This window comes from Nicotiana attenuata, unplaced genomic scaffold (assembly GCF_001879085.1).
Source record: "Nicotiana attenuata strain UT unplaced genomic scaffold, NIATTr2, whole genome shotgun sequence".
Classification (NCBI taxonomy): Eukaryota; Viridiplantae; Streptophyta; class Magnoliopsida; order Solanales; family Solanaceae; genus Nicotiana; species Nicotiana attenuata.
The window spans coordinates 1-20,049 of NW_017672658.1; positions in this window are offsets into that span (position 1 = coordinate 1).

Genomic DNA, 20,049 nt, shown 5'->3' on the forward strand with positions numbered 1-20,049 from the left:
TCAACTAACCACCATTTTTAAACTGACAAGATTTTTCTTTGATTGAAACAGGGGCAGAAAGTTTTCGTTGGTTTCGGAGAAACCCTCCTTAAGGGATAAAGCAAGCACCAAAACAGGTTTGACCATAAACTCTCAGGACCCTCATGAGTAGCATAATTTAGCATAAAGATACCTCAAGGAATATAAGTGGTTTCAAAGTCGCATGTTTGAAGTAGGATCCAATTAGGAGTTCTCAGGACCCTCCTGGAAAATGGGACTTAGTTTAAATTTCAAAACAATCATGAGTAGCATAATTTAGCATAAATGTACCCCAAGGAACATAAGTTGGTTTCAAAGTTGCCTGTTTAAGATAGGATTCAATTAGGAGTTGTCAGGACCCTCCTGAATAATGGGACACAGTTTTAAGATCTCCTTTAGATAACAAGATACTGTTGTAGGATAGTATAATTCAGCCGTAGAATTGGCACTCTTAAGATAAGACTTGAATTTTGATTTTCAGGACCCTCTTGGATAATGGGACGTAGTTTAAGGTCTGCTTAGATAACAAGATATAATGGAGGTCATACCTTTAAAAGATATAGCTTAGATCTAAAATTGTTGTTTTGTTAAGAGTTGTCAGGACCCTCCTGGATAATGGGGAGTAGTTTAAGACTTTTTGATAACAAATGTAGTGGGAGTAATACCTTTAGAAGATGTAACTTAGGTTCGTAATTGTTAGGAGTTGTCAGGACCTCCCTGGATAATAGGACCTAACTTTCAAATTTTTAGTAACATTTGGCAATACGATTCAGTTCTACACTCACATCTGTTCCCAGCCACCAAACTGGGGCAGAAATTGTTCTTTGTCTTGTCTATTTTTGTTGAAATCAGGCGCTCGCCTGGAGAACAGAGGCACACGTTTCAAATTTCAGAAGTCAGGAGCCCACCTGGAGAACAGAGGCATTTATTTCAAGTTTTAGCAATCAGGAGCCCGCCTGGAGAACAGAGGCATTTATTTCAAGTTTTAGCAATCAGGAGCCCGCCTGGAGAACAGAGGCATATATTTCAAGTCTTAGCAATCAGGAGCCCGCCTGGAGAACAGAGGCATATATTTCAAGTCTTAGCAATCAGGAGCCCGCCTGGAGAACAGAGGCATATATTTCAAGTTTTAGCAGTCAGGAGCCCGCCTGGAGAACAGAGGCATATATTTCAAGGTTTAGCAGTCAGGAGCCCGCCTGGAGAACAGAGGCATTTATTTCAAGTTTTAGCAATCAGGAGCCCGCCTGGAGAACAGAGGCATATGTTTCAAGTCTTAGCAGTCAAGCATCATTCGGAGAAATGGCAAAACATCTCAGATCACAGTCCAAGGCAACAACAAAAGAATTCCACCGGGAAAATACAAATTAACAAGGCAACAAGAACCACAAGATCAAGCTTGGAGACATAGATAGGACTTTTGTAATTCATAGATCATAGCTTAGTCTAGCTTTTTTTATTTTGACACGGTGTAATAAGGGGGTTCGGTAAGCAGTAGCAACAGCAGCAGCAACAGTGAAACCACAGCTTCATGGTTCTCCCAGCTACCAGACCTTCCCGAACTACACTGACCTGATTCCTTTTTAGCCAAGGATATGTAGGCAACCTCGGAAGCAGGGTGCGGTCAAATCTTTCAAAAATGCTTCACACGGAGTATTCAAACGGGCAAAAATCGCTCGTATCCGCTCACTTGTCTTTGCACGAAAACTCTTCGTATTTCCGAGCAAAGAGGGGCAGCTGTGAGCACGTGATTTTTGCCCTATATGAATTACTCCCGTATATTCAAAACAAAATAACTTCTTTCCATTATTTGCAATTTTGTGGATTTTCGTGGCATTTTCTATTAATTGTTTGCATTTTTGTTTGTGCATTTTAATTAGTGAAAAAAAATACAAAAAATGTGTTGCATGTGCATTTAGGAGTTAATTTTGCATTTTAGAATTATTTAGTAATTAAGTTGTGTTATAAAAAGGAAAATCACAAAAATAGTCATTTTGCACCCTTTAATTTTAATTTTTGATTTTCGAGTAGTTTTTATGTAATTTATTAATGGCATTAATTATTTAAGATTAGTTAGTATTTTTAATGAGTTAGTTTGGTTTTTTTAATTTAATTTAGGATTTTTAGTTTTATTTTTATGAAAAAATAAAAAAAAAGAAAAAAGAAAAGGGTATAGAAAATGAAAGAAAGAGAGTCTTTAATAAGAGACCCCAATTTTGGGTCAATCCCAAATCAAATACCAGCCCAATTACGTTTCCCAAGATAATGCTTGACCCGGTGCCCATTCACTCTAAAAACTTCACCACTTTTGTTCTTCAAATCAAGAGCACCAAAGGGGGTCACACACACAACTTCAAACGGTCCACTCCATTTTGATTTAAGCTTTCCCGGAAACAGACGTAACCGGGAATTGAACAAGAGAACCAAATCACCAACTTTGAACTCCTTTCCACGAGCATATTTATCATGAAGGTACTTCATCTTGTCCTTATACAAGGATGAACTAGAGTATGCATGGAACCAGAATTCATCAAGTTCATTGAGTTGTTCAACACGAAGATTGGCCGCAACTTCCACTCAAGATTAAGCTTCCTCAAAGCCCACATGTCGTTGTGCTCTAACTCCACTGGTAAATGACATGCTTTCCCAAACACCAACCGGTACGGCGACATACCAATTGGGGTCTTGTAAGCGGTCCGGTAAGCCCATAGAGTGTCATCTAACTTTTTAGACCAATCGGTCCTATTGGCATTGACGGTCTTGGATAAAATGCTCTTGATCTCCCTGTTAGACACTTCCACCTGGCCACTTGCTTGAGCATGATATGGCGTAGACACTTTATGGTTGACACCATACTTGGAAAGTAAGGCATCAAAGGCTCTATTACAAAAATGCAATCCTCCATCACTAATAATTGGCCGAGGTGTACCAAACCTTGTGAAAATACTCTTCTTCAGAAATGCCACCACACTCCTAGCTTCATTGTTGGGCAAGGCCACAGCCTCGACCCATTTTGAGACATAATAAACCGCCACAAGAATGTAGGTGTTTCCACACAAGCTTACAAAAGGGCCCATAAAATCGATACCACATACAACAAAGACATCAACTTCAAGAATGGTGTTTAGAGGCATCTCATCTTTCTTGGAAATATCGCCCGCTCGTTGACATTGATCATATCTTTTTACTAGATCACTTGCATCTTTGAACAAGGTTGGCCAATAAAAACCACAACTCAGAAGTTTCGAAGCCGTCCTCGCCCCTCCATGATGGCCACCATAGGGGGAGGAATGACAAGCCTCTAAAATGCTAAATTGCTCCTCCTTAGGTGTGAGCACGTGATTTTTGCCCTATATGAATTACTCCCGTATATTCAAAACAAAATAATTTCTTTCCATTATTTGCAATTTTGTGGATTTTCGTGGCATTTTCTGTTAATTGTTTGCATTTTTGTTTGTGCATTTTAATTAGTGAAAAAAAAATATAAAAAATGTGTTGCATGTGCATTTAGGAGTTAATTTTGTATTTTAGAATTATTTAGTAATTAAGTTGTGTTATAAAAAGGAAAATCACAAAAATAGTCATTTTGCACCCTTTAATTTTAATTTTTGATTTTCGAGTAGTTTTTATGTAATCTATTAATGGCATTAATTATTTAAGATTAGTTAGTATTTTTAATGAGTTAGTTTGGTTTTTAATTTAATTTAGGATTTTTAGTTTTAATTTTATGAAAAAATAAAAAAAGAAGAAGAAAAGGGAATAGAAAATGAAAGAAAGAGAGTCTTTAATAAGAGATCCCAATTTTGGGCCAATCCCAAATCAAATACCAGCCCAAACGGATTCCCAGGCCCAAATGCACCCAAACCCGGTTCTCCCCCCCCCCCCCGAAGTTCGAACGGTGTCGTTTTTGTAACAGCTAACCTTGGCCGTTGATCTCTGATGATCGGACGGTCCTGGAACTGGGTGGATTTTTATATATAAGTGTCCGAAAATCCCCCCCTACCCCTTCCATCGTCTCTCATTTCCACCCTGTCAGAGACCCTGCTCGGAACCCTAGCCGCCCTAAATTCCCACCACCTGGAAACCTGGCGGCGCCACCCCATTTCACCCCAAATTAACACCAAACAATCCCCTCACCTTCCTCTTCCTAAACCCCAAAGCAGCTCATCTCAAATCTCTCTCAGCCTGTTCGAATTTCAGATCCAAAATCAGACTCAAAAAACTTAGTCGCTCCACACAGCCTCAAATTGGTACAAGGCAACCCCTGTACCCTCCTCTTCCCAAATCCATCAACAGAACCCCCAAAAACCTTTTCCAGCGCCTCGAATTTCAGATCCAAATTGGGAAGCCCTAGGTCGTCCAAGGCTGTTTCGTCACTTTTCTTTTTCGGAAATCAAAACGACTCAAGACTCGTGTCAAACAAGAGTTCCCGTCCGGAACCTTTGATTAACACGAGTTTTGGTCCATTTTGAGAGCCAGCTTCTGCTCAGTCACTATCTCTTCGCCTCCTTGATCGAGTTGGAGCTCAGTCGTTTGGTTTTCTGGTTAGTTGAACCTCGCCCCGTCCTCTTTGGTTTCTGGTTATTAATGTGTTAATCTGCTTGCCTTATTCCTTTTTGATTTCTTTTCCGGTAACTGCAAGTGGATTATTTGTTCGAGTTTGGATATTTGTTTAGTATATACCTACCTATATTTTATTTAAAAAGTTGTAAAAAGTCAGGTCTAGCATACTGTTCTGTTTCTTTCATCATGAAATCGAACTTTAGTTGGCATTATCAAGAGTCGGCCTGAAGAATTATTTTTAGTTTGAGGTCTGTTATAGAAGTTCAATTTTAGCACTGAAGTCTCATTTTGATCCGTTTGTTAAAATTGGTGTGATAATCTGTTTGTTTGTCACAATTGCTAATAGTAAGGACTGGTAGGGTTTAAGTGAGCAAAGGAACTTAGGGAGGGGGGACATTTGAGCAACTAAAAACTTAATGGGGGTTTAAGGGTCAGGCAGAAGTCATGATAAGTAATTGGGTAAGGGTCAATNTTTCCTCTGTTCCCTCAGAATGTACAGGCCATCCTCTTCTCTACCAATCCCTATCACCTTCCCACTTGAGAGTTCCTGAAACACACAGAAGTCAGGAAAGAATGCTGCACAGCATTGTAATTCCTTGGTGATCTTTGATACTGATAATAGATTGTATTTGAATTCAGGTATATATAATACTTCTCCAATTGTCTTGTCTTGAAATATATGAGATTCTCCTGTCTTAGTGATAGTCACTTGCTCTCCAGTAGGTAGATGTACCTTATTTTTACCCATTTGAGACAGTTCTTTGAATTTGTGAAGCAAGCCTAACTGATGTACCATGTGATTTGTAGCCCCTGTGTCTACTATCCAGTTATGGTTTCCTAAACTAGACATTAGAGCAGTAGGAATACCTGTTGTTCCCACTTGAGCTGCATTAGCCACAGGTTCTCCCTCTTTTCCCTTGCTTAGCATTTGTAGAATTTGATTGTATTGTTCTGAAGTGAAGAACTGAACTGGAGCTGGTGATGTTGTATTAGAAGCAGGTGCTGTTTGTTGAGATGATCCTTGAGCTTCAAATCCCTGATTTCCTGCACCACACACATTGTTAGCATAAGTGTTTGGAGTGCCTCCCTTCCTCCTGTATTTGAAATCAGCTGGATATCCGCGCAGCTTGTAGCAGTTATGCCTTGTGTGACCCTTAAACTTGCAGTAGTCACATTGAAGTGCAGACCTTCCAGAACTCTAGTTTGTCTTAGCTTTGTAATTGATGTTACCACCACCAGAATTGTTGCCACTGTTATTTCCTTTGTTGCTTAGTAGAGCAGTTGCATCGTTGCCATCAACACTAATGCTAGCATTAATTCCACCACTGCCATTTCTCCTTTGACTTTCTACATTTACTATCATAGAATATGCTTGGTTTATGTTTGGTAAAGGCCTTGTCATAAGCATTTGATCCCTGACATTCTCATAGGAATCATTCAGTCCTGTTAAGAACTTATATAGCTTTTGCAATTGATAATGTTCCGCATGTTTGACAAACTCTGGACATCCACAGGAAGGAGGAGGAGATAGTGTCTCATACTCATCCCACAGTTCCCTAAGTTTCGAAAAATACACAGACACAGAAGATATGCCTTGGGTTAATGCAGCAATTTCTTTGTGCAGATAACATGCTCTAGAGGCATTTACTTTATCAAACCTCTCTTTGAGGTCTTCCCACACCTTATGAGCATCGGATGCATAAATCACAGTACTAATTAGACTAGGAGATACAGTGTTCATTATCCAGGCTAGAACAATGGCATTGCATCTGTCCCAGAGTTCATGCAAGGTAGAATCATACATTTCTCTTCTACAAGTTCCTAAAACAAAACCTAGTTTGTTTTTACCATGCAACACAATCTTCATTGACCGACTCCAAATTGAGTAATTTTCAGAACCTTGAAGTTGAATTGAGATAAGAACAGAACCTTAAGTATCTGAAGGATGAATGTACAGAGGATGATTGGCCCCAATAAGATATGGCCGAAATTTTTCCATGGCGAACACAATAGCCAAAAATTCCTTCTCCGTCACCGTGTAGTTCCGTTGAGCTTCATTCATAGTCTTGCTTGCATAGTACACGGGATGAAACATTTTGTTCACTCTTTGACCTAACACTGCCCCAACCGCAACGTCACTTGCATCGCACATGAGCTCGAAAGGCAAGCTCCAATTGGGTGCGGTAATGATCGGGGTGGTGGTCAACTTGTGCTTAAGAAGTTCAAAGGCCTCCATGCATTTATCATCAAACACAAACTTAGCATCTTTCTCTAGCAACTTGCAAAAGGGATTCACAACCTTCGAAAAATCCTTGATGAACCGCCGGTAGAACCCCGCATGCCCAAGGAAACTTCTCACCCCTTTGACAGAAATGGGGGGAGGAAGTCTTGAAATAACCTCAATCTTGGCTTTGTCTACTTCAATCCCATGCTTATAAATTTTGTGACCCAACACTATGCCCTCTTCAACCATGAAGTGGTTTCCCAATTAAGAACGAGATTTGTGTCTTTGCATCGGGCTAAGACTCTATCCGAATTTCCCAAACACTCTTCAAATGAATCACCAACCACACTAAAATCATCCATAAAGACCTCCAAAATATCTTCCACCATGTCGGTGAAAATAGCCATCATGCATCGTTGGAAGGTCGCCGGAGTATTGCACAACCCGAACGACATCCGAGAAAAAGCAAATGTACCATATGGGCAGGTGAATGTGGTCTTCTCTTGGTCCTCCAGAGCAATTAAGATTTGACTATAACTCGAGTATCCATCCAAAAAGCAATAATAGGCTCGCCCCACAAGGCGATCAAGCATTTGGTCAAGGAATGGCAAAGGGAAATGATCCTTGCGGGTCACCTTATTTAGCTTCCGGTAGTCCATGCATACCCGCCATCCGGTAACCGTCCGAGTGGGAATAAGTTCATTGTTGTCATTTGTCACCACAGTCATCCCACCTTTCTTCGGCACACATTGTACCGGAGAAGTCCATGAGCTATCGGAGATTGGATACACCACACCTGCATCTAGCCACTTGATCACTTCTTTCTTCACCGCCTCTTACATTGCCTCATTGTGCCTCCTTTGATGTTATAAGGAAGGCCTTGCATCATCCTCCAAAATAATTTTGTGCATGAAAAATGCAGGGCTTATTCCCCAAATATTCACCAGAGTCCATCCAATTGCCCTTTTTCGCCTTTGAAGCACCGCCAAAGTGGCCTCAACCTGCATGTTAGTAAGGCAAGAAGAAAGAATAACTGGTAAAGTTGAATTAGAGCCCAAGAATTCATACCTGAGGTGTGGAGGAAGTGGCTTCAACTCCAACACCGGTGGCTCCTCAATTGATGGTTTGATTGGTGGAGTTTTCCGATTTTCAAGATCCAAAGACAATTTTGTCGGCTCATAGGAATAAGAGCTCATCCCATGTAGAGCATTGACACACTCCACTCTGCTTGCATCATCATTGACATCAAGATTTAATAGTACGGCCTCAAGGGGATCCTCCACGTTAATCATAGAACTTGTGTCATCCACGATCACAGCTGTGACAATGTCCACAAATGAGCACACCTCGGTGCTATAGGGTTGCTTCATGGATTTTCAAACATGGAAGACGACCTTCTCATCCCCCACTCAGAAAGTTAGTTCACCCGCTTCAACATTAACCAATGCCTTCCCCGTTGCAAGGAAAGGTCTCCCTAATATAATGGGGACCTCATAGTCGGCCTCACAATCCAAAATCACAAAGTCCGCTGGCAGGATAAATTTGTCCACCCGGACAAGCACATCATCAACTATACCCAAAGGTCTATCTGCCATCTGTAATCTCATAGAAGTTGGCCTTGGTGGCCCGATACCCAGAGTTTTAAAAACTAAGAAGGGCATTAAATTGATGCTCACCCCAAGATCACATAAAGCTTTGGCAAAGTCTGCACTACCAATAGTGCAGGGGATAGTGAAAGCACCATGATCCTCTAATTTCGGGGCCATTGAATGTACGATGGCACTAACTTGGTGGATCATCTTGATAGTTTCACAGTCCATTGATCTTTTCTTTGTAACCAAATCCTTCATGAATTTGGCATAACCAGGCATTTGTTCCAAAGCCTCCACCAGAGGCACGTTGATGGATAAGCTCTTCATCATGTCAATGAACTTTTTGAATTGATTCTCACTTTTCTGCTTGTCTAGCCTCTGAGGATAGGGGGAGGTGGCCTAGGCAAAGGTGCCTTGGCTTTTGGCACAACTGGCTCCGGCATGTCAATTACGTGCTCCCTAGACGGGTTCACAGCCTTTTGAGTTTCCACCTCGGTTTCATTAATGTCAATCCTCACTTCATTGTTCACATTGTCATCAACCACATCTTCAACTACCAAAGGAACCACATCTTCTTGCAACTCAACATCATCATCAACAACTTGCTTTTGTTTCGAGGCATTCACATCACCGCCTCTCCCACTTTGTGTTGTAACCGCCATGACATGATTGTTCCCACCCTTTGGGTTTACTACCGTATCACTTGGTAGAGCACCCTTCGGGCGAGTATTCAATGATTGAGAGATTTGGCCTATTTGCACCTTCAAATTCCTAATTGAAGTGTTGTGAGAAGCCAATTGCGCATCGGAATCCGCATTCTTTTTCATCATTTGTTCGAACATCATTTCAATTCTACCCATTTCATTACCCGAAGAACTAGGACTTTGAGAAGGGAAAGGGGGTGGATTGTTCGGTTGTTGGTACATTGGGGGCCTTTGAAAGCCTTGCCCCCGGTTTCCTTGGTTCCCATTGTTCCATCCACCTTGATTGTTATTGTTGCCCCAGTTGTTGTTATTACCATTCCAATGCCCTTGGTTACCTTGATTGTTGTTCTGATTGCCCCAGTTGTTGTTTTGATTATTGTTCCCCCAATTACCATTGTTTTGTTGTTGATTGCCCCAATTGCCCTGGGGTCGCCACTGTTGTTGGTTGGAAGAGTTGCCCCGTTGGCCTTGAAAATTGTTTACATATTGTACCTCTTCATTTTGCTCATCATAGCCATCGTTTTGAAACCCATCACAATCATCATCAAATTGCTCAGAATTCCCTTGGTTTTGTTGCCTTCGTTGCCTTCTCTTGTTAACAAGCATATTCACACCCTCCATGGCATTCACTTGGCGAGGATTTTGGACTTGTTGCAACTGTGCCTTAGCCAATTGGTTCATAGTAGTTGTCAACTCCGCTATAGCCTGTCCATGGTCATGTAGTTCCTTATGCAAATGAATAACCGTAGGGTCACCTTGAGGAACATTGGCCCTACTTTGCCATGCGGAGGATATATCCGCCATCTCATCAAGAATCTCACAAGCTTCGTCATAAGTCAACTTCATGAAATTAACCCCAGCCAATTAATTGACTATGCATTGATTTGTAGTATTGATGCCCCGATGGAAGGTTTGTTGGATCATCGCCTCCGTCATATCATTATTGGGGCATTCCTTCACCATTGTTCTAAACCGCTCCCAAATCTCATGCAAAGGTTCCGTGGGTTCTTGTTTGAAGGCCAATATCTCATCTCAAAGTGCCGCCATGTGCCCGGGTGAGAAAAATTTAGCAATAAACTTATCCGCCAACTCATCCCAAGTTGTTGGAATGGTTGGGGAGTCTCTCTAGCCAATCCAATGCTTTCCCCCGAAGTAAGAAGGGGAAAAGCCTCAACCTAAGAGCATCCTCGGACACATTCGTCTGCTTGCTACCCCAACATGTATCCACGAACCCCTTGAGATGTTTGTAGGCATTTTGATCCGCAGCGCCCGTGAAATACCCATGCTGCTCAAGTAAAGTCAACATCACATTGGTTATCTGAAAATTGTCCGCCCGGATTCTAGGAGGGACAATAGCACTTGCATAGCCTTGGTTCGGTAGCACCCGAGGAACCTCTCTTGGAGGTGGCGGAGGAGGGTCTGGAACATTGTCATTAATATTGGCCTGGCGGCCTCGTCGTGGTCCGGGAGGTACAAGAGGCACCTCGTCATCTCCAATGTCATCTACCTCCTCCCCCGCAAGCACATTTCCAAGAGGGTCATTTGCATTTAAAGCCATTTTGGTACCTGTAGTATTGACACACATAAATTAGTAACAAAGAAGAACAACACACAAAACTAACTAAATAGATAGCCAAAACCGTTAGCTCCCCGGCAACGGTGCCAAAAAGTGATCACAGCCAACTCCGCACCACTAAAAAGTAGCGAGAGAGGGTCGCAATAGCTTTTACCCGATTTGTGGGTCGGGATCGAATCCACAAAGAGCTAGGATTGGAGTCGAGTATCTATTTAACTTAGGATCGCGTATGTGTTCTTAATTACACTTCTCATAATTTTTGGGGTTTTCTTTATATTCTACTATGATCAAACTACAAATTATAATTGCAACTAAATTAGACTAAGAGTAAATTGCGACAAATTGTATCTAATGGTTTAAAAGGCACTAGGGTAGTGACCTTCACCTAGGTGGCTAATTGACGGGTAATTGCATCTAAGGCACGATTGACATGATTGGGGAAATATGTTATAACCGTTGCTCAATACTACCCACTCTACACCTCTCGGTAGAAAGAGTAGTTTTGCCCAATTGACTCTCTTGAGACCAATTGGGTATGCATATTTGCCCAAGCAACTAGGGTTCAAGTCGGTTAATTACTCTCTCGAGGTTTAACCCTTTAATTGGGACTATCAAATCCCTTGAGTCCATCCCAGTTCCTTGTTGAGTCAATTTTGGAGACTTAGGCTCTCTTTCTCAAGAAGAGCCCAAGTCAACTTAGCACAAACTGGTGTTTGCAACCACTAATTCATAAATTAAACCATAAAATTGACCCAAATAACAAACACCCATAATCAATCTAACCTTAAATCACAACACCCATCAATTACCTACACTAGGGTTGAGCCACAACCCTAGCTAATGGGTCTAGCTACTCATGCTTGCATATAAAATCAGAGAAATAGATGAAGAGAAAGACATATGAATTAATTACTAAAGTAAATACAAAGTTTCAATGATTAAAACTATGTAAAGATGCCAAAAATGGCTAAGAAATATCGTCTCACGAGTGCAGCTACAGTATTATAATATCTGATACCCTAAAAATGGAAAAATATTTTATTTATACTAAGCTGAAAAAACTGGATAAAAATACCCCTGCGGGGTCAGTGCGGACCGCACACAATGGTGTGCGGCCGCACTAGGCTCTTGACTCTGAAAAATCAACTCTCTGAACCCAGGCTCCGCGGACCGCACAGAATGGACTGCGGCCGCGGAGGCCTCTAGCGCGGTCCGCACAAACACGACCGCGGACCGCACAGTCTTGAACCTTGGCACTGGACATCTCTCTGAAGTTTGCTTCCGCGGACTGCATAAAATGGTGGTGCGGCCGCGGTGTCTTCAATGCGGGCCGCACAATATCTACTGCGGCCGCACTGCTTTGATGCCCTAAAAATCCTGTCTCTGAATCTCCCTAGTGCGGACCGCACAAAGTGTAGTGCGGCCGCACTAGGCTTGTTTGTCCTGAGTTGTCTTGTCTTTGATACTTGTGCAGGTTTCACTCCTTTTGAGCTGATTTTTAACATCTCGTCACTTTGTTGCTCAAACCTGCAATCAAGCACAACTATGAGCCTTTCGGGACTATTTTGTAAGAATTTATACTCGAAGAGTAAGCAAGAAGGAACATGAAACACGTCAAAATCCCTAGTTATCAAATATCCCACACATAGATATATAGTAAGAGAGATAGGGAGAAGGAGGGAGAGGTTCGATTTTGAAGAAGAACATTTGTAAAAGGATAAGCATTCAGAAAATACAAAGAACCACTTTTTGTAGAGATCCCGCCTTTTTGTGAACTATTCTATTGTCATTTCCATCAGATCCAAGAAAGTGTGTATAATTCTCTAACACTCATGTCAGCCATCATTGTTAGAGGAAAGAATCCTTCATCGTCTTCAATATTGGGTGAATCCTCTCCTCTCTTTATATTTATTGCCATTTAATATTAATTAATGCATGGTCTTTTTTCTATATATACGAACATAATCACTGCCAATATTCACATTCAACTACATCTTCCATTCATGTTATCCATCTCAGATCTAGAATTAATTATCCTTAACTCGAATTTACCCGCCACCTTATTATCTAATTGGTTATACTTTTTGGTTAAACAAACTGGCTATTTTTTATTGTGAATTTGGACATAGAATTTTCAAAAAATAAAAATAAAATTTTCATTTGATGAAACTAAAGTACTATAAATCACAATAGTTCATAACTTACAATATTTAAAGAGTATTTCTAAAAATGTGGTCAAAAATAAATTTATTAGACTTTCAAATAGTACTAGATTCACATAAAATGGAATAGAGGGAGTATATATATTAATATTCATAAAGATCTATCTATATATGCAAAACATTTATAGAAAGTGAACGTGCTTTTTATTTGAAGTAGGAACATGGCGAGTATGACAAAAATAATTTTCAAGGAATTATCACTATGTTTTAATTAAAAATTTTGCATGTGAAAAATAATTTTATAACCGTGCGAAGCACGGCCAAATACACTAGTAGAAAAAATATTTTACTGCATTCCAGACACCTCACTAAGGCTCGTTTGGTACGAAGGATAAGGGGTAATTAATCCGACTTTAAATCTGAAATGAGTTTATCACACGTTTGGTTGGGATAAAATCGTGGTATAACTAATCCTGGAATTAGTTATCCCGAGATTGTAGCATTTTTTATCCCTATGAGAGGGCGGGATAACTAATCATGGGATAACTTGTTTCTCAACCAAACGACTCCTAAGTGTATACCAAGCATAGTCGTATATAAAAGCAAAATGAGTAATACGTAAATTGAAATATGTACTTGTATCCATTTCTAAAGGTGGCATCTCGACTTTATTTTTTTCATTTAAATACTTTTACTTGGTAAAAAAATATATAATATATTTCTTTGACGATCATACTGATGTGATACCAATTAAGCTAATGTGGCAAAATTGAGTGTAAATCATGAAATAAATATATAAATTGGTACAAACAATCGAATATATTGATAATCGAGTCAAATCAACTTGATTGCCGAAATAAATCAGAAGCAGTTTAAACAGTATGAAAATATGCGAAAAATAAAATAAAATTGAAAAATTAAGAAGCCGATAAAAGTGGTGTTATATTTGGTATAGTTTCGTTTATGCATCAAACAAATTGACTAATTTGATTTGATTCAATTTTAAGTAAAAATAGACTTAAATAGAATCACGAACGCCCTTCCCCTCCCAATTTTTACAAATGGCCAAATATATACGTAGCCCCTTAAACTTGTCCGATATTTTCATTTAGATACTTAAACTAAGTCTCGTTCCTATTGAATACCTAAACTCGAATCAAATTGTACCAATTAGACAGGTCTTGTTGACATGGCACAACGACTTTGCCACACTGGTTCTAAGCACGTGAGGCCTTTGTTTTTGAAAAGGAAAAAAAATAATCACCTTCTTCCTCACTCTCTTTCCCAGCCACCGGCTCCTCAACTTTCCACCACTATTCACTTATTCTTTCTCACTCCTCGTCACCCTTCCCTCTTCCCATCTATTAGTTTAAAAAAATGAAAAAAAAATTGGGCCACAAATAACACCATTTTTGCAATCCGCCGTCTTTCATTCATCATCTCCTTCTTTAGTTTTACAGTTTTGCTGATTTCAGAAACTCCATAAAACTAAGAATTTTTCAGAAATATTCGTCCACGCAGGAATATCCACCATTTCTATTAACTGCAACTTATAAACGTGATTGTCCAACGATTTCTCTTCTTTCCCAAGTACAAATTTACAATCAGAGTATTTCTCAAACCGTAAAAATCTCCATCATAGTTGGCATAGACGACAGCGGTGATACCGTCAACTGAAATTATTCAATCTCCAGCTATACAGAAAACCCAACATTCAAGTCAATAACAAATTAATTAGAGTTGAATCTTTTGAACAACTATGTCTTTAGGGTTGCAGCAGAGAAGATGAAGATAAAATCGAAGAAGATGCTAATAAATACCATATGATAGCATCCTAGGAAGCTCAAATCTATTCAAGGACAAGGATGAAGCTTTGGAATCTCAAAGAGGGCCTTTAACAAGATCTCAAGCTAAAAAGTTGCAAAACAAGGTCATTGAACTTCATGAACGATCAAAGAAGTTGTTAGTTGGGAGGAAGAGCTTAAGGATATGAGTTATCTAGGTGTTAAATTATTTTATGGCCCTTTGCAAGCAACTTGGCACCAACTTGCACTCAACATCTAACACGACTATTGTACCATTATTGGACAACCAGTAAGTCCTTTTTATGCTATAAAAATGTGGCTTTATGTAGGGCTTCATGGGCTTTAAGTTTGGACACATTTTAGGTGCTAAATTGGTCCAACAGTGGTCTGATTTGGACCTTCTCAGAGGATGTTTCTTGGGATCTAATCCACCTCTTGTTAGACATGAATTTGGGCCAAAAAATAATTATAACACCTAGATAACTCATATCCTTAAGCTCTTCCTCCCAACTAACAACTTCTTTGATCGTTCCTGAAGTTCAATGACCTTGTTTTGCAACTTTTTAGCTTGAGATCTTGTTAAAGGCCCTCTTTGAGATTCCAAAGCTTCATCCTTGTCCTTGAATAGATTTGAGCTTCCTAGGATGCTATCATTCCCCTCTTCTTGAAGAAAATTCATCCTCGAATTTCGACATTGCAAGAAAACGAAGACAAGCACTAGAAAATGGCATCTATTAATCTGTAAAAAATGGTAAGAATAAAACAAGATAGTGACCATGTGTCCACTTAACCCAATTAAGCCTAATAGGTGTAAATACTCCTTTATAAAGCATATGGACATCATCATCCCAATAAAATATATGCCTACTTAGATTTGTCCCATAAAAACCTCTCTCAGATGCACTATATATTAAAATTTGCAATGCGATCTTGTCAATAAGGTAGTCCAAACATGTGCATGCCAAAGAAATTACAAAATACTGGCCATGCATCCATTTAACCAATTATCTCTGCCACATGTATCAAATAAGACACTTTTAAGATATAGTCAAGTATCAATTACAAATCTCATGGATTCTTCTACATGTAAGCTATTCAAAGAAGCACATAAATTCACAAGAATGTTAGAAGAACCCATAATTCCCAAAATAAAAGTTTCAATACATTCAAGCCCAAGATTATAATTTTCCCAAATAATATTCCCAACATCAATGGATTCTAAACAATTGCTCAAACTGTCACAGAAAGAGTCATATATAGGTTCATGAAAGAGTACTTGATTACAAGCGTCACAATAATCATGCATATCCTCTTTACTAGTAGCAAATACTTTTACAAGCTCACAGTCAACATGGCTTAAAGAATAACTCCCAATCACACAACAAAAATTATGTTCTAGCAATTTATCACATGAAAGCTCACTAGACACTTGAATAAGAGAGGAAATATTTAAATCATTCACAAGCCTCTTCTCATAAGTTTCATGCCTCCTTCTACCAAGTTGGAATTCATAATCATCTATGTCATAATTAATTTCAAAAGGAAGCAAATTACGCTTGCACTTGAACTTAGATATTACAGTTAGTGACTTGATATCCATCAAAATATCATCATCCACAAAAATTATAAAGTCACCAACATAAGAAATAAGAGTATAGTTCATTACCTCCAAAAATACCTTAGGTGTTCTAGAAAGGCCAAGAATGTGAATAAACCAATTATACATACCATACTTGGATTTATTTACTAATGGAACAACATCACTTGTATTCTTTTATGCAATGATTCCATCTTAGCAATCGCTTTCAGGAACTCCATGTTATAAACCTATAAATAAGGATCAAAAGAGTCAAAAGATTCAGCAACAAAGAAATTAACCAAGCTTTTATGTTCCACCATCCAGCAAGAATAGATATCGCCAAATTCATGTTTGAATCCAATTGGATATTTTGCCACCATCTCTTGCACTTTATCTCCCCTTTCAAAAGGTCTGTCAACACTTGGCTGCACAAAATCACAAGAACTAAAACAAGAAAGAGTTAATGCGCTAGGAAGTAAGGAACTTTTTTTCTTGCTTACACGCTCTTTGGCTTTTATCACAAAACTAACTTTTTTCTCGTCCTTATCCTCTTCTCTCTCACCAAGGTTTTCTTCCTTTTCTTCACTCAAACCATCTTTTTTCTATCTCTCTCTACCTCAAAGCCTTTTTCTATCTCATGGCCTTCTCTCTTTTCTTTCCTCTCAAGCTCACTCTTTTCCTTCCTTGACATCCCACTCTCTTTACTCAACACAACCTCTCCTTTTTCCTCTCTTGGGACTATATTTATTGCTTTCCTAGTTATTTATGGTTATGTTTTCCTTTTACTAAGATCTTTGGAATTATTTTCCAAGAATGACTTGGTTTTAGCTTCCTAGTATTTTCTTTTTCCAAAGGTAGTTGGACTTGTTGTCCAAAGTAATTTAGGACTTTATTTCCTTATTTTTTTTAGGTACAATTTCGTGACCCCCTCTCTATATAAAGGGGTGTATTTTTATTTTTAGACTTAGATTATTCAAACTATTATTAATAAAAATTGTGAGATTTTTCTCGTACTCTTGTGTGTGGCTACTCTTGGATTTATTCTTCAACCTTCAAGACTCAACTTAAGGTGGTAAGATTAAACTCTTTCAAAATATTAGATCACTTCTAGGTATTCAAGAAAGGTGATAAGTTTAGGCTTATTGTTGTTCTTGTTATTCTAAAGGGTTGGGTTTCACAATCTATCTCTTATTTTTAATCCTCTACCAAAGGCGATTAGTTCTTTGTTAGCTAATTGTTGTTGTTAGGATTCTGTGACGACCCGGCCGGTTGTCTCATGAGTTACCGCCCCGTTTTCCCCATTTTTACTTCTTATTGCTTTAATTATCGGTTTTATATATGATCGGGTTGGTTGGCTCGGGTCCGGAAAGGTTTTGAGAAGGTTGGAGACACTTAGTCTCTTTTAAGAAAGCTTAAGTTGAAAAAGTCAACCGGATGTTGACTTATGTGTTAGAGGGCTCGGATGTGAGTTCCGATGGTCAGATAGATTCAGAAGATGATTTGGGACTTAGGAGTGTGATCGGAATGTGATTTGGAGGTCTGGAGTAGATTTATGCTTGAATTGGCGAAATTGAGTTTTGGCGTTTTCCTGTTGATAGGTGAGATTTTGATATAGGGGTCGGAATGGAATTCCGGAAGTTGCAGTAGCTTCGTTATGTCATTTGGGATGTGTGTGCAAAATTTTAGGTCATTCGGACGTGGTTTGGCATACTTTTTTATCAAAAGCGGAATTCGGAAGATTTTTGAACCTTAGGCTTGAATTCGATGTGTTTTGGTGGTTTTGATGTTGTTTGAGATGTTTTGAAGGTTGGTATAAGTTTGAATGGTAGTATAAGACTTGTTGGTGCTTTTGGTTGAGGTCCCGGGGACCTCGGGGTGATTTCGGATGGTTGACGGAAGGTTTGGAATTGAGTTTGAGAGCTGAAGCCTTTTGATTGCTGTCATAACCGCATCTGCGGTTGAAGGATCGCAGGTGCGACCACCGCAGATGCGGATAAGAGTCGCAGAAGCGGAAAATGGTGAGGTTGGCAAGGACCGCAGAAGCGGTAGAAGAACCGCACCTGCGATGGCGCAGGTGCGAGCTAGGCATCGCAGATGCGGAGTGGGCGGTTTAAGTAAAAACCGCAAAAGCGGTTCAAGGACCGCAAATGCGGTACCGCAAAAGCGGGAAACTGGTCGCAGATGCGAAATCCCTGGACCAGAACATATAAGTTATTTCCTTTGCGATTTTCAGAGGGTTTCACCATTTTTAAAAGCGATTTCGGGAGTTTTGAGCGATTTTTGAAGAAGGATTTCAAGGGGGCTTCATTGAGGTAAGGAAATTGGACCTAAAACTCGTTTCTATTGTATTAATTCACGGATTGGGACTGAAATTAAAGGAAATTAAGCCAAAAATGGAGAAACTAGGGCTTAGAAACTTAGGCCTTTGATGGAGGATTTGAAAGACCATTTATGGTCGGATTTTGGAACTTTTGATATGTATGAACTCGTTGGGAGATAAGGAATCTAATGACGTAAAATTTATCGAATTTCGAGACGTGGGCTCGGGGGTCGGGTTTTGGTAATTTCGGGATTTGCATGTTTTTTCGATTAATTTCGGGATTTGCATGTTTTTGGTATGAACTTGTTGGGAGATAAGGAATCTTATTGTCCCTTTATCATGTTTTGATGATTACGTTCTGATTTTGGTTGATTCGGAGCATCCGGAGGCCAATTCAAGGGGCAAAGGCATTGCGAGCTAGAGTTTAGGCCGGATTGAGGTGACTAATGATTTTAAATGCTGTCCTGAGGGTATGAAACCCCGGATTACACAGCGTTCGGCTATGTTGAGGTGATGCACATACTAGATGACGAGCGTGGGGTCGTGCACCATTGGGGATTGTGACTTAGTCCATCCCGAATGACTGTTTTACTACGTATTTGATTGCAAATTGTCTGACATTATTATGTTTTGGGCTAAATGCCGTATTTGGGCTTCATGCCAACTGTTTGGACCCTTAGGGGATATTTACTGCAATTTTCCTCATTGTTTTTGACTTTATACTTGCACTCAGTCATACTATATTTTACTGTTTTCATAACTCAGCCATGCTTACTCTGTTTTAAACCCTTTAAATGATATTTTAAAAGATATTTTGAGCTGAGCATCATGTTTACTGTTGCCCGAGGGGCTTATGAGATTCTGACTGAGTAAGACCGAGGGCCTGTGTTGTGAGGATACTTTTGGGTTGGGTTGCACGCCGCAGCGGAGATATACTGATTATGATAATGAGGCCGAGGGCCTGACATTGTACGCCACTAGATGGCTTGATATTGCGCTTGGGTCGTAAGGGGCCCCTCCCGGAGTCTGTACACCCCCAGTGAGCGCGGGTACCCATTGTGATATGAGATATAGCCCGAGGGGCTGTTATTGTTCTGTGATGTTGCCCGAGGGGCTGATTCTGTTGTTACTGTGCCCGAGGGGTAGTTCTTATGTGTTTACCTTTTTAGCTGTTTTTCTCTATTTGTTTAACTGCTTAAAAGGTGTTTTATGAGATTTCACTATCTAATTGTGTTTACTGATTTTGTACTGCCTCTTATAGCTTATTGTTGTGTTTAACGTGCTTTTATATCGCTCAGTCTTCATTTATTGTTATTACTCACTGAGTTGGAGTACTCACTTTACTCCCTGCACCCCTGTGTGCAGATTCAGGCGCTACAGGTCCTGCTAGCGAGGGTTGAGAGCTGTCCAGCAGATTTCTGGAGATTCACTAGGTAGCTGCCCGGCGATTCGCAGCCCAGTGCATTCTCCCTCTATCTTATTTTCTCCCATTTTCGGGTATGTAGTAGT